Raw genomic sequence first — 15,092 nt, 5'->3', positions numbered from 1 at the left:
TAAGTGTGTATGGAGTGAGCGGTGAGTGTCGGCTGCTATCAGTACTCACCGCTAATGATGGGAGCAGCGATCCCTCCACTGCTCTCATTAACCCTTTATAGGCTGGGATCAATGCCGGTCACAGCGTCATACAGAATAAATGACGCTCATGTTGGTGGAGCTCATCGGACCCCGCAGTGTTTTCATGGGGGTCTGATGAGATGTAAAGGTGGCGGAGGTCCCTCTTACTCTCCTCCTGATGCCGATTCGTCGCTCCAATAATACAGCCTTGCAGAGTCAATCTCACTGTATAATGAGATGCAATAGGACCACATTGTACAGTGATCTGATGAGATCATATAATAGTCTTCTATGGGGACCTAAAAAATTATAATAAAAAGGTTTTAAAACTATATAAAACCCCCTCCCTTAATAACAATTGAAATCACCCTCCTTTACCCATTATACAAAGATATATAAAATATATATATATAAATATATTAATAAACATATTTGGTATTGCTGTGTGCGTAATTGTCTAAACCGTAAAAACACAATGTTAATAAAACCGTGAAGTTAACAGAATGATCATAAAAAATAAACAAATGTAAGAAATGCTGATTTTTGGTCACTTCATAAAAATGAACATCAAAGTGATCAAAAAGTCCAATCTAAAACAAAATGGCCCCGATAAACTATACAGATCATGGCGCAAAAAATGACCCTGATACATCCCCTGTATACAAAAAAATAAGAGTTAGAGACGTCTGAACAGGCGGATTTTAAGTATGATTGATATATTTATTTATTTTTTGTAGTAAAATATTAGGAAAAACTATATAAATTGGGGATAGTTTTAATCTTCTGCTTTCTTTAGAGGATCCACACTGTCCCTGAAAGGTAAATCAAGGCTTCCCTCTCATCTCATTCCATTGTGCAGTAGTATTCAAACTGCAGCCTTCCAACTCTTGCAAAACTACAGCTCCCAGCATGCCCAGAAAGCCTTCACCTGTCCGGCCATGCTGGGAGTTGTAGCTTTGCAACAGCTGGAGGCACCGTGGTTGGAAAACACTTGCATTTTATAGTACAACTCCTTTAGGGTATGTTCACACATGGCAGATGTTGTTACAGAATTTTACTTCCCTAAAATCCACAATATGTAGCGATTTCAGAGGTTCTTTTGTATTTCTTAATACAATTATCTGTTGTTTGTTACTTTAAGCAGCGTCATTGTCATTTGTCATTTGTCATTTGTCATTTGTCATTTGTCATTGTCATTTGTCATTTGTCATTTGTCATTTGTCATTTGAATAAACCTTTGACATGTCTGTAGTTTATATCTCATCGGGTGTCGCTCCTGAGATCTGCTGCCATCTGGTGTTATAAGTGGGTGAAGCATGCGGCAGGGGGCACCTCACTCCCTGACTGTCACTCAAACCCCAACATTTCCTTGTGATTGTATAGAGATTGTGATTGTATAGAGATTGTGATTGTATAGAGATTGTGATTGTATAGAGATTGCGATTGTATAGAGATTGCAATTGTATAGAGATTGTAATTGTATAGAGATTGATTGAATAGAGATTGTGATTGTATAGAGATTGTGATTGTATAGAGATTGTGATTGTATAGAGATTGTGATTGTATAGAGATTGATTGTATAGAGATTGTGATTGTATAGAGATTGTGATTGTATAGAGATTGTGATTGTATAGAGATTGTGTAATCCTCAGACCGGCCGTCTGCACCAACAACCAGGACCTGTGCACTGACATCCCCTCCTGATCATCATTCTGATGATTGGTTTGAACTTAATCAAGTTGTCTTGACTATGTCTACATGCCTAAATGCATTGATCTAGTGCCATGTGATTGGCTGATTAGCTATTTATAAGGCAAAATGCATCTATCTATCTCATATCTCATATCTATCTATCTCTTATCTTTCTGTCTCATCTATTTCATATATATCTATCTAACTCATATATATCTATCTCATATCTATCTATCTATCTCATATCTATCTATCTCACATCTATATATCTATCTCATATCTATCTATCTATCTCATATCTGTCTATCTCATATCTATCTATCTATCTCATATCTATTTATCTATCTATCTATCTATACAAGGATGAGTTTTCCAGCACTACTGATACCAGAACTACTGCATGGACCCGGCATACAGGTGCACGCTGCTAGACTGAATATACATAAACAGGAGAGCACACTGCTAGCACAAAGATACAGATAAAACATGAAATGCTATACAGCTATAGTGCAAAAAATGAAAAAGTGAGGTACTTAGCTCACAATTTGGCGGCCAAATAGTTTGGACCATCCCACCGCGGTAAGGTGACCTCATTGGGACGGACTCTATGCTGTGAATATGCCTCTGTGTGATCAGTTCAATGGGCATTGCAAGGTCTAAACGTCCAGCACCTTATACACACCTGATAGAGGTGGGTGGGGTGCAGGAGCCAACATGGAGGCAGCCACTCCCCTGTATGTATAACACAAACAAGGATGAGTTGTCCAGCACTACTGATACCAGAACTACTGCATGGACCCGGCATACAGGTGCACGCTGCTAGGCTGAATATACATAAACAGGAGAATACAGCAGCACACTGCTAGCACAAAGATACAGATAAAACATGACATGCTATGCCCTGCAATGCCCGTTGAACTGATCACACAGAGGCATATTCACAGTGTAGGGTCCGTCCCAATGAGGTCACCTTATCGTGGTGGGATGGTCCAAACTATTTGGCCGCCAAATTGTGAGCTAAGTACCTCACTTTTTCATTTTTTGCACTATAGCTGTATAGCATTTCATGTTTTATCTGTATCTTTGTGCTAGCAGTGTGCTGCTGTATTCTCCTGTTTATATCTATCTATCTCATATCTATTTATCTATCTCATATCTATTTATCTATCTATCTATCTCATATCTATTTATCTATCTATCTCATATCTATCTATCTATCTCATATCTATTTATCTATCTATCTCATATCTATCTATCTCTCATATCTATCTATCTCATATCTATCTCATATCTCTCTCATATCTATCTCATATCTATCTCTCATATCTATCTCATATCTATCTATCTATCTCATATCTATCTATCTCATCTATCTATCTATCTATCTATCTATCTCATATCTATCTATCTATCTCCTATATATCTATCTATCTATATATCTCATATCTATCTATCTCATCTATCTATCTATCTATCTATCTATCTATCTATCTATCTATCTATCTATCTCATATCTATCTATCTATCTCCTATATATCTATCTCATATCTATCTATCTCATATCTCTCATATCTATCTCATATCTATCTATCTCATATCTCTCATATCTATCTCATATCTCTCATATCTATCTATCTTTCTATCTCATATCTATCTATCTATCTCATATCTATCTATCTCTCTCTATCTCATATCTATCTATCTCATATCTATCTATCTATCTCATATCTATCTGTTACGCCGAGCGCTCCGGGTCCCCGCTCCTCCCCGGAGCGCTCGCTACACTCTCCTCACTGCAGCGCTCCGGTCAGATCCACTGACCCGGGGCGCTGCGATACCGTCTCCAGCCGGGATGCGATTCGCGATGCGGGTAGCGCCCGCTCGCGATGCGCACCCCGGCTCCCGTACTTGACTCGCTCCCCGTCGGTCCTGTCCCGGCGCGCGCGGCCCCGCTCCTTAGGGCGCGCGCGCGCCGGGTCTTTGCGATTTAAAGGGCCACTGCGCCGCTGATTGGCGCAGTGGTTCCAATTAGTCTGATCACCTGTGCACTTCCCTATATCACCTCACTTCCCCTGCACTTCCTTGCCGGATCTTGTTGCCATTGTGCCAGTGAAAGCGTTTCCTTGTGTGTTCCTAGCCTGTGTTCCAGACCTCCTGCCGTTGCCCCTGACTACGATCCTTGCTGCCTGCCCCGACCTTCTGCTACGTCCGACCTTGCTTCTGTCTACTCCCTTGTACCGCGCCTATCTTCAGCAGCCAGAGAGGTGAGCCGTTGCTAGTGGATACGACCTGGTCACTACCGCCGCAGCAAGACCATCCCGCTTTGCGGCGGGCTCTGGTGAATACCAGTAGTGACTTAGAACCGGTCCACTAGCACGGTCCTCGCCATCCCTCTCTGGCACAGAGGATCCACCTCCTGCCAGCCGGCATCGTGACAGTAGATCCGGCCATGGATCCCGCTGAAGTTCCTCTGCCAGTTGTCGCTGACCTCACCACGGTGGTCGCCCAGCAGTCACAACAGATAGCGCAACAAGGCCTATCCAGCAACATTAAAGATGTTCTGGCCGCACGAGAAATTCCTGCTAATCTACATGAACTCATTCACCTAGCCACTCGCATTGACATGCGTTTTTCCGAAAGGCGTCAGGAGCTCCGCCAGGATATGGACTCTGTTCGCACGAGGCGTTTCTTCTCCTCGGCTCCTCTCTCCTCTGGTCCCCTGCAATCCGTTCCTGTGCCTCCCGCCGTGGAGGCTATGCAGGTCGACCGGTCTCGCCTGACACCTCAAGAGAGGACACGACGCCGCATGGAGAACCTCTGCCTGTACTGTGCCAGTACCGAACACTTCCTGAAGGATTGTCCTATCCGTCCTCCCCGCCTGGAAAGACGTACGCTGACTCCGCACAAAGGTGAGACAGTCCTTGATGTCTACTCCGCTTCTCCACGTCTTACTGTGCCTGTGCGGATGTCTGCTTCTGCCTTCTCCTTCTCTACAGTGGCCTTCTTGGACTCCGGATCTGCAGGAAATTTTATTTTGGCCTCTCTCGTCAACAGGTTCAACATCCCAGTGACCAGTCTCGCCAGACCCCTCTACATCAATTGTGTAAATAATGAAAGATTGGACTGTACCATACGTTTCCGCACGGAGCCCCTTCTAATGTGCATCGGATCTCACCACGAGAGGATTGAACTTTTGGTCCTCCCCAATTGCACTTCCGAAATTCTCCTTGGACTTCCCTGGCTTCAACTTCATTCCCCAACCCTGGATTGGTCCACTGGGGAGATCAAGAGTTGGGGGCCCTCTTGTTCCAAGGACTGCCTAAAACCGGTTACCAGTACTCCTTGCCGTGACTCTGTGGTTCCTCCTGTGACCGGTCTCCCTAAGGCCTATATGGACTTTGCGGATGTTTTTTGCAAAAAACAAGCTGAGACTCTACCTCCTCACAGGCCTTATGACTGTCCTATTGACCTCCTCCCGGGCACTACTCCACCCCGGGGCAGAATTTATCCTCTATCCGCCCCAGAGACTCTTGCCATGTCTGAATACGTCCAGGAAAATTTAAAAAAGGGCTTTATCCGTAAATCCTCCTCTCCTGCCGGAGCCGGATTTTTCTTTGTGTCCAAAAAAGATGGCTCTCTACGTCCTTGCATTGACTACCGCGGTCTTAATAAAATCACGGTTAAGAACCGCTACCCCCTACCCCTCATCTCTGAACTCTTTGATCGCCTCCAAGGTGCCCACATCTTTACCAAACTGGACTTAAGAGGCGCCTATAACCTCATCCGCATCAGAGAGGGGGATGAGTGGAAAACTGCATTTAACACCAGAGATGGACACTTTGAATATCTGGTCATGCCCTTTGGCCTGTGCAACGCCCCTGCCGTCTTCCAAGACTTTGTTAATGAAATTTTTCGTGATCTTTTATACTCCTGTGTTGTTGTATATCTGGACGATATCCTGATTTTTTCTGCCAATCTAGAAGAACACCGCCAGCATGTCCGTATGGTTCTTCAGAGACTTCGTGACAATCAACTCTATGCCAAAATAGAGAAATGTCTGTTTGAATGCCAATCTCTTCCTTTCCTAGGATACTTGGTCTCTGGCCAGGGACTACAAATGGATCCAGACAAACTCTCTGCCGTCTTAGATTGGCCACGCCCCTCCGGACTCCGTGCTATTCAACGCTTTTTGGGGTTCGCCAATTATTACAGGCAATTTATTCCACATTTTTCTACCGTTGTGGCTCCTATCGTGGCTTTAACCAAAAAAAATGCCGATCCCAAGTCTTGGCCTCCTCAAGCGGAAGACGCCTTTAAACGGCTCAAGTCTGCCTTTTCTTCTGCTCCCGTCCTCTCCAGACCTGACCCTTCCAAACCCTTCCTATTGGAGGTTGATGCCTCCTCAGTGGGAGCTGGAGCTGTCCATCTACAAAAAAATTCTTCCGGGCATGCTGTTACTTGTGGTTTTTTTTCTAGGACCTTCTCTCCGGCGGAGAGGAACTACTCCATCGGGGATCGAGAGCTTCTAGCCATTAAATTAGCACTTGAGGAATGGAGGCATCTGCTGGAGGGATCAAGATTTCCAGTTATTATTTACACTGATCACAAGAACCTCTCCTACCTCCAGTCTGCCCAACGGCTGAATCCTCGTCAGGCCAGGTGGTCTCTGTTCTTTGCCCGATTTAATTTTGAAATTCACTTTCGTCCTGCCGATAAGAACATTAGGGCCGATGCTCTCTCTCGTTCCTCGGATGCTTCTGAAGTTGAACTCTCTCCGCAACACATCATTCCTCCGGACTGTCTGATCTCCACTTCTCCAGCCTCCATCAGGCAAACTCCTCCAGGAAAGACCTTTGTTTCTCCACGCCAACGCCTCGGAATCCTCAAATGGGGTCACTCCTCCCATCTCGCAGGTCATGCAGGCATCAAGAAATCTGTGCAACTCATCTCTCGCTTCTATTGGTGGCCGACTCTGGAGACGGATGTTGTGGACTTTGTGCGAGCCTGCACTATCTGTGCCCGGGATAAGACTCCTCGCCAGAAGCCCACTGGTTTTCTTCATCCCCTGCCTGTCCCCGAACGGCCTTGGTCTCTGATTGGTATGGATTTTATTACTGATTTACCCCCTTCCCGTGGCAACACTGTTGTTTGGGTGGTCGTTGATCGATTCTCCAAGATGGCACATTTCATCCCTCTTCCTGGTCTTCCTTCAGCGCCTCAGTTGGCTAAACAATTTTTTGTACACATTTTTCGTCTTCACGGGTTGCCTACGCAGATCGTCTCGGATAGAGGCATCCAATTCGTGTCTAAATTCTGGAGGGCTCTCTGTAAACAACTCAAGATTAAATTAAATTTTTCTTCTGCATATCATCCTCAATCCAATGGACAAGTAGAAAGAATTAACCAGATCTTGGGTGATTATTTACGACATTTTGTTTCCTCCCGCCAGGATGACTGGGCAGATCTTCTTCCATGGGCCGAATTCTCGTATAACTTCAGAGTCTCTGAATCTTCCTCCAAATCCCCATTTTTCGTGGTGTACGGCCGTCACCCTCTTCCCCCCCTCCCTACCCCCTTGCCCTCTGGTTTGCCCGCTGTGGATGAAATTTCTCGTGACCTTTCCATCATATGGAGAGAGACCCAAAATTCTCTCTTACAGGCTTCATCACGCATGAAGAAGTTCGCGGATAAGAAAAGAAGAGCTCCTCCCATTTTTTCCCCTGGAGACAAGGTATGGCTCTCCGCTAAATATGTCCGCTTCCGTGTCCCTAGCTACAAGTTGGGACCACGCTATCTTGGTCCTTTCAAAATTTTGTGCCAGATTAATCCTGTCTCTTACAAACTTCTTCTTCCTCCTTCTCTTCGTATTCCTAATGCCTTTCACGTTTCTCTTCTTAAACCACTTATCATCAACCGTTTCTCTCCCAAATCTGTTCCTCCCACTCCTGTTTCCGGCTCCTCGGACATCTTCTCCGTCAAAGAAATTCTGGCATCCAAAAAGGTCAGAGGGAAAACCTTTTTTTTAGTGGATTGGGAGGGTTGTGGTCCAGAAGAGAGATCCTGGGAACCTGAGGACAATATCCTAGACAAAAGTCTGCTCCTCAGGTTCTCAGGCTCTAAGAAGAGGGGGAGACCCAAGGGGGGGGGTACTGTTACGCCGAGCGCTCCGGGTCCCCGCTCCTCCCCGGAGCGCTCGCTACACTCTCCTCACTGCAGCGCTCCGGTCAGATCCACTGACCCGGGGCGCTGCGATACCGCCTCCAGCCGGGATGCGATTCGCGATGCGGGTAGCGCCCGCTCGCGATGCGCACCCCGGCTCCCGTACCTGACTCACTCCCCGTCGGTCCTGTCCCGGCGCGCGCGGCCCCGCTCCTTAGGGCGCGCGCGCGCCGGGTCTTTGCGATTTAAAGGGCCACTGCGCCGCTGATTGGCGCAGTGGTTCCAATTAGTCTGATCACCTGTGCACTTCCCTATATCACCTCACTTCCCCTGCACTTCCTTGCCGGATCTTGTTGCCATTGTGCCAGTGAAAGCGTTTCCTTGTGTGTTCCTAGCCTGTGTTCCAGACCTCCTGCCGTTGCCCCTGACTACGATCCTTGCCGCCTGCCCTGACCTTCTGCTACGTCCGACCTTGCTTCTGTCTACTCCCTTGTACCGCGCCTATCTTCAGCAGCCAGAGAGGTTGAGCCGTTGCTAGTGGATACGACCTGGTCACTACCGCCGCAGCAAGACCATCCCGCTTTGCGGCGGGCTCTGGTGAAAACCAGTAGTGACTTAGAACCGGTCCACTAGCACGGTCCACGCCAATCCCTCTCTGGCACAGAGGATCCACCTCCTGCCAGCCGGCATCGTGACACTATCTATCTATCTCTATCTCATATCTATCTATCTCATATCATCTTTCTACCTCATATCTATCTATCTATCTCATATCTATTTCTCTCATATCTATCTATCTCATCTCATATCTATCTCTCTATCTATCTCATATCTATCTCTCTATCTCATATCTATCTATCTCATATCTATCTATCTCTCTATCTCATATCTATCTCATATCTATCTATCTATCTATCTATCTCATATCTATCTATCTATCTCATATCTTTCTATCTCATATCTTTCTATCTCATATCATCTTTCTACCTCATATCTATCTATCTATCTCATATCTATTTCTCTCATATCTATCTATCTCATCTCATATCTATCTCTCTATCTATCTCATATCTATCTCTCTATCTCATATCTATCTATCTCTCTATCTCATATCTATCTCATATCTATCTATCTATCTCATATCTATCTATCTCATATCTATCTCTCTATCTATCTCATATCTATCTATCTATCTATCTCATATCTATCTCATATCTATCTATCTCATCTATCTATCTATCTATCTATCTCCTATATATCTATCTATCTATATATCTCATATCTATCTATCTCATCTATCTATCTATCTATCTATCTCATATCTATCTATCTCATATCTCTCATATCTATCTCATATCTATCTATCTCATATCTCTCATATCTATCTATCTTTCTATCTCATATCTATCTATCTATCTCATATCTATCTATCTCATATCTATCTATCTATCTCATATCTATCTATCTATCTATCTCATATCTATCTATCTATCTCATATCTTTCTATCTCATATCTTTCTATCTCATATCAATCTATCTATCTCATATCTATTTCTCTCATATCTATCTATCTCATCTCATATCTATCTCTCTATCTATCTCATATCTATCTCTCTATCTCATATCTATCTATCTATCTCATATCTATCTATCTCATATCTATCTATCTCATATCTATCTCTCTATCTATCTCATATCTATCTCTCTATCTCATATCTATCTATCTATCTATCTATCACATATCTATCTCTCTATCTCATATCTATCTATCTATCTATCTCATATCTATCTCATATCTATCTCATATCTATCTATCTATCTCATATCTATCTATCTATCTCATATCTATCTATCTCATATCTATCTATCTCATATCTATCTATCTCATATCTATCTCATATCTATCTATCTATCTATCTCATATCTATCTATCTATCTATCTATCTATCTCATATCTATCTATCTCATATCTATCTATCTCATATCTATCTCATATCTATCTATCTATCTCATATCTATCTCATATCTATCTATCTATCTATCTATCTATCTATCTATCTATCTCATATCTATCTATCTCATATCTATCTATCTCATATCTATCTCATATCTATCTATCTATCTATCTATCTATCTATCTCATATCTATCTATCTCATATCTATCTCATATCTATCTATCTCATATCTGTCTATCTCATATCTATCTATCTATCTCATATCTATCTATCTATCTATCTATCTCATCTCTATCTATCTATCTCATCTCTATCTGTAAGTAGTCTTGATATTACACATATATTGTCCCTGTAGATCAGATCTCTGCCCCTGGCCGGGTTCTTGTGGTTTCCTGACCGTGTTCTATGGTGAATATACAGCGTGCGGGGGAGGGGGGGAGCGGACGTCTTCTCTGCGGCTCCTCTGTAAGAACATTCTGGGCCTTTTTTCTTTTTAATTTGTTAAAGGGGTACTCCCGTGGAAAAAAATTTTTTTTAAATCAACTGGTGGCAGAAAGTTAAACAGATTTGTAAATTACTTCTATTAAAAAAATCTTAATCCTTCCAGTACTTATTAGGGGCTGTATACTACAGAGAAATCCAAAAAAGAAATGTATTTCCTCCGATCTTACGACCACAGTGCTCTCTGATGACCTCTGCTGGCCATTTTAGCAACTGTCCAGAGTAGGAGAAAACCCCCATAGCAAACCTCTGCTGCTCTGGACAGTTCCTAAAATGGACAGAGGTGTCAGCAGAGAGCACTGTGGTCATGATGTCAGCAGAGAGCACTGTGGTCAGGACATCACAGGAAATGCATTTCTTTTTTGGATTTCTCTTTAGTATACAGCCCCTAAAAAGTACTGGAAGGATTAAGATTTTTTAATAGAAGTGATTTACAAATCTGTTTAACTTTCTGGCACCAGTTGATTTAAAAAAAAAGTTTTCCACGGGAGTACCCCTTTAATTTTGTAAAATGACTTTTCCCTTTTTGGAAATTCTGTGAGTGTCTCCGTATTCTGGGGCGCGAGTATTCGGGGGATCGGTTCTTGTTGTGAGGATTCGTCACACGGAACAATTATTGGATCATTCCGGATCCTTTGTGCAGCCGACACCTCTACTGTCTGCAGCACATCACCTACTTATATGGTGCGATGTGCTGCGCCCAACAACCATACAAGCCCCGCCCCATCCATGAGATCAGCTGATCACCTGACCTATCACAGCAGGAATGATAGGAGCCTTATCACAGGTCAGATATCGTCCAGACCCCCAAAAACCCCAGAGGGCGGACTAGAGATCAGGAGCGTCTTCCTCAATGTCACTTTGTCGCCATCAGAGCGAACTCTTAATATCGTTAATGTAAATCTTCATCAATCGAGGAGATGACGTTCTAATCTCTAACATAGAACAGTGTTTCCCAACCAGGGTGCCTCCAGCTGTTGCAAAACTACAACTCCCAGTAATTCCGGACAGCCAACAGCTGCTGAGATGAAAGGAAAGCTTTGATTTACCTTTCAGGGACATTGTGGATCCTCTGGAAGAGGCAGACAAGCTTGTTGGGAAACACTGACACAGAAAGTAAGCGGGGCTGCCTGACCGACCCGCGGTGCTAATAATATACGGGAGGCACCAGATATACGTAACTTGTTGACATATGTATCAGTCAGGAATGACAATCGGCGCTCCCCGAGTGATTTCACTATGAGTCTCCGTGACGCCGTCTTCCCTGACAAGTCTGAGAGTGAAACCTTTATTAGTCAGAATCTCTGAACCTTCTACGGTGAATGTCAGGAACCCCCTTTAGCTTCTTAGATCTGTAATAATAGGAACTCAATGGGGTTGTGCGTTCTCCTGCGGAGAGTGAGACGTTCTACCGCCAAAATACCGACAACTCTACAGATCTAATAACGGAGGATCCTGGCGATAAATGTTTTTATTAGTATATTAGGGGGTGGGGGGTCCTAATGTAATACAAGCTAAAAACAAAAAAAAAAAAACTATAATCGGATTCGGTGGTTTTATTTATTTATATATTTATTAATTTGTTTATTTCTTGCAACTTTATCAAACTATAAATGAAGTTTCCGTGTTGTTTGTGCTGCAGAGTGATCCTCAATGTGATGGGGAAATAAATAAATATTATATGAAAATAAACAATGAAAATAAAATAAGAGTTTAACTTGTTGCATTTGTCCTCCCCCTCTGATAATAACGTTTATATATATATTATGGCGACACGTTATTGTTGGCAGCAGAAGATAAGTCGTCCCCTCAGTGCAGACGCCGAGTTCTTTTCTTCCTTTTCCTTTGGTTTCATTGTAACCGCTGGTGGGAGGTGACGACTGTATATATATGTATGTGTGTGTGTGTGTGTATATATATATATAATGTATATAGAAGTGAGTGCGAGGAACAGTCAGGGGAACAACAACTGTCAGCAGGAGACTATTACTATAACCGTAATATATACAGATGTAAAACAAACTACAATATATACAGGGGTATAATATACTATATACAGGTGTATAATATACTATATACAGGGGTATAATATACTATATACAGGTGTATAATATACTATATACAGGGGTATAATATACTAGATACAGGTGTATAATATACTATATACAGGTGTACAATATACTATATACAGGTGTACAATATACTATATACAGGTGTACAATATACTATATACAGGTGTACAATATACTATATACAGGTGTACAATATACTATATACAGGTGTATAATATACTATATACAGGTGTACAATATACTATATACAGGTGTACAATATACTATATACAGGTGTATAATATACTATATACAGGTGTATAATATACTATATACAGGTGTATAATATACTATATACAGGTGTATAATATACAAGATACAGGGGTACAATATACTAGATACAGGGGTACAATATACTATATACAGGTGTACAATATACTATATACAGGGGTATAATATACTATATACAGGGGTATAATATACAAGATACAGGGGTATAATATACTAGATACAGGGGTATAATATACTATATACAGGTGTATAATATACTATATACAGGTGTATAATATACTATATACAGGTGTATAATATACTATATACAGGTGTATCAGAGATAAATTTGAATCTGGCTATGAGAGATAGATATGAGATAGATAGATAGATAGATAGATAGATATGAGATAGATAGATAGATATGAGATAGATAGATAGATAGATAGATATGAGATAGATAGATAGATAGATAGATATGAGATAGATAGATAGATAGATAGATATGAGATAGATAGATAGATATGAGATAGATAGATAGATATGAGATAGATAGATAGATAGATAGATAGATAGATAGATATGAGATAGATAGATATAGATAGATGAGAGATAGATATAGATAGATGAGAGATAGATATAGATAGATATAGATAGATATAGATAGATATGAGATAGATAGAGATAGATATGAGATAGATATGAGATAGATATGAGATATATAGATAGATATGAGATAGATAGATAGATAGATATGAGATAGATAGATATGAGATAGATGGATATGAGATAGATGGATATGAGATAGATGGATAGATATGAGATAGATAGATATGAGATAGATAGATATGAGATAGATAGATAGATAGATATGAGATAGATATGAGATAGATAGATAGATAGATAGATATGAGATAGATATGAGATAGATAGATATGAGATAGATATGAGATAGATAGATATGAGATAGATGGATATATGAGATAGATATGAGATAGATAGATATGAGATAGATAGATATGAGAGATAGATAGATAGATAGATATGAGATAGATAGATATGAGATAGATGGATATGAGATAGATGGATATGAGATAGATGGATAGATATGAGATAGATGGATAGATATGAGATAGATAGATATGAGATAGATAGATAGATAGATATGAGATAGATAGATAGATAGATATGAGATAGATAGATAGATAGATAGATATGAGATAGATAGATAGATAGATAGATAGATATGAGATAGATAGATAGATAGATAGATATGAGATAGATAGATAGATAGATAGATATGAGATAGATAGATAGATAGATAGATATAGATAGATGAGAGATAGATATAGATAGATGAGAGATAGATATAGATAGATATAGATAGATATAGATAGATATGAGATAGATATAGATAGATATAGATAGATATAGATAGATATGAGATAGATATAGATAGATATGAGATAGATATGAGATAGATAGATAGATATGAGATAGATATGAGATATATAGATAGATATGAGATAGATAGATAGATAGATATGAGATAGATGGATATGAGATAGATGGATATGAGATAGATGGATAGATATGAGATAGATGGATAGATATGAGATAGATAGATATGAGATAGATAGATAGATAGATAGATATGAGATAGATATGAGATAGATAGATAGATAGATAGATATGAGATAGATATGAGATAGATAGATATGAGATAGATAGATAGATAGATAGATATGAGATAGATAGATATGAGATAGATGGATATATGAGATAGATGGATATGAGATAGATGGATAGATATGAGATAGATGGATAGATATGAGATAGATAGATATGAGATAGATAGATAGATAGATAGATATGAGATAGATAGATAGATAGATATGAGATAGATAGATAGATAGATAGATATGAGATAGATAGATAGATAGATAGATAGATATGAGATAGATAGATAGATAGATAGATATGAGATAGATAGATAGATAGATAGATAGATAGATATGAGATAGATAGATAGATAGATAGATAGATATGAGATAGATAGATAGATAGATATAGATAGATGAGAGATAGATATAGATAGATGAGAGATAGATATAGATAGATATAGATAGATATAGATAGATATGAGATAGATATAGATAGATATGAGATAGATATAGATAGATATGAGATAGATATAGATAGATATGAGATAGATATGAGATAGATATGAGATAGATAGATAGATAGATATGAGATAGATATGAGATATATAGATAGATATGAGATAGATAGATAGATAGATGGATATGAGATAGATGGATATGAGATAGATGGATAGATATGAGATAGATGGATAGATATGAGATAGATAGATATGAGATAGATAGATAGATAGATATGAGA

General features: G+C 40.4%; 1 protein-coding gene across 2 annotated transcripts in view; it reads left to right on the top strand.

The window, feature by feature from the left end:
- SLA2 (Src like adaptor 2) overlaps window positions 1-15,092 on the top strand; it is a 51,896-nt gene that overhangs the window by 7,218 nt on the left and 29,586 nt on the right. Inside the window, exon 1 of one of the 2 annotated variants that reach the window (XM_056549242.1) lies at window positions 1-21. This exon is cut by the window's left edge and continues 33 nt beyond it. The exons of the other annotated variant lie outside the window; for it this stretch is intronic. The gene's annotated coding sequence lies outside the window, so the exon portion shown is untranslated. The remainder of the gene's footprint in view (window positions 22-15,092) is intronic. 2 annotated transcript variants of the gene reach the window in all.

This window comes from Hyla sarda, chromosome 12 (genome assembly GCF_029499605.1).
Source record: "Hyla sarda isolate aHylSar1 chromosome 12, aHylSar1.hap1, whole genome shotgun sequence".
In the NCBI taxonomy this organism is placed as follows: Eukaryota; Metazoa; Chordata; class Amphibia; order Anura; family Hylidae; genus Hyla; species Hyla sarda.
The sequence above is the reverse complement of the archived record's forward strand: the minus strand, read 5'-3'. Positions and strand labels throughout refer to the sequence as shown.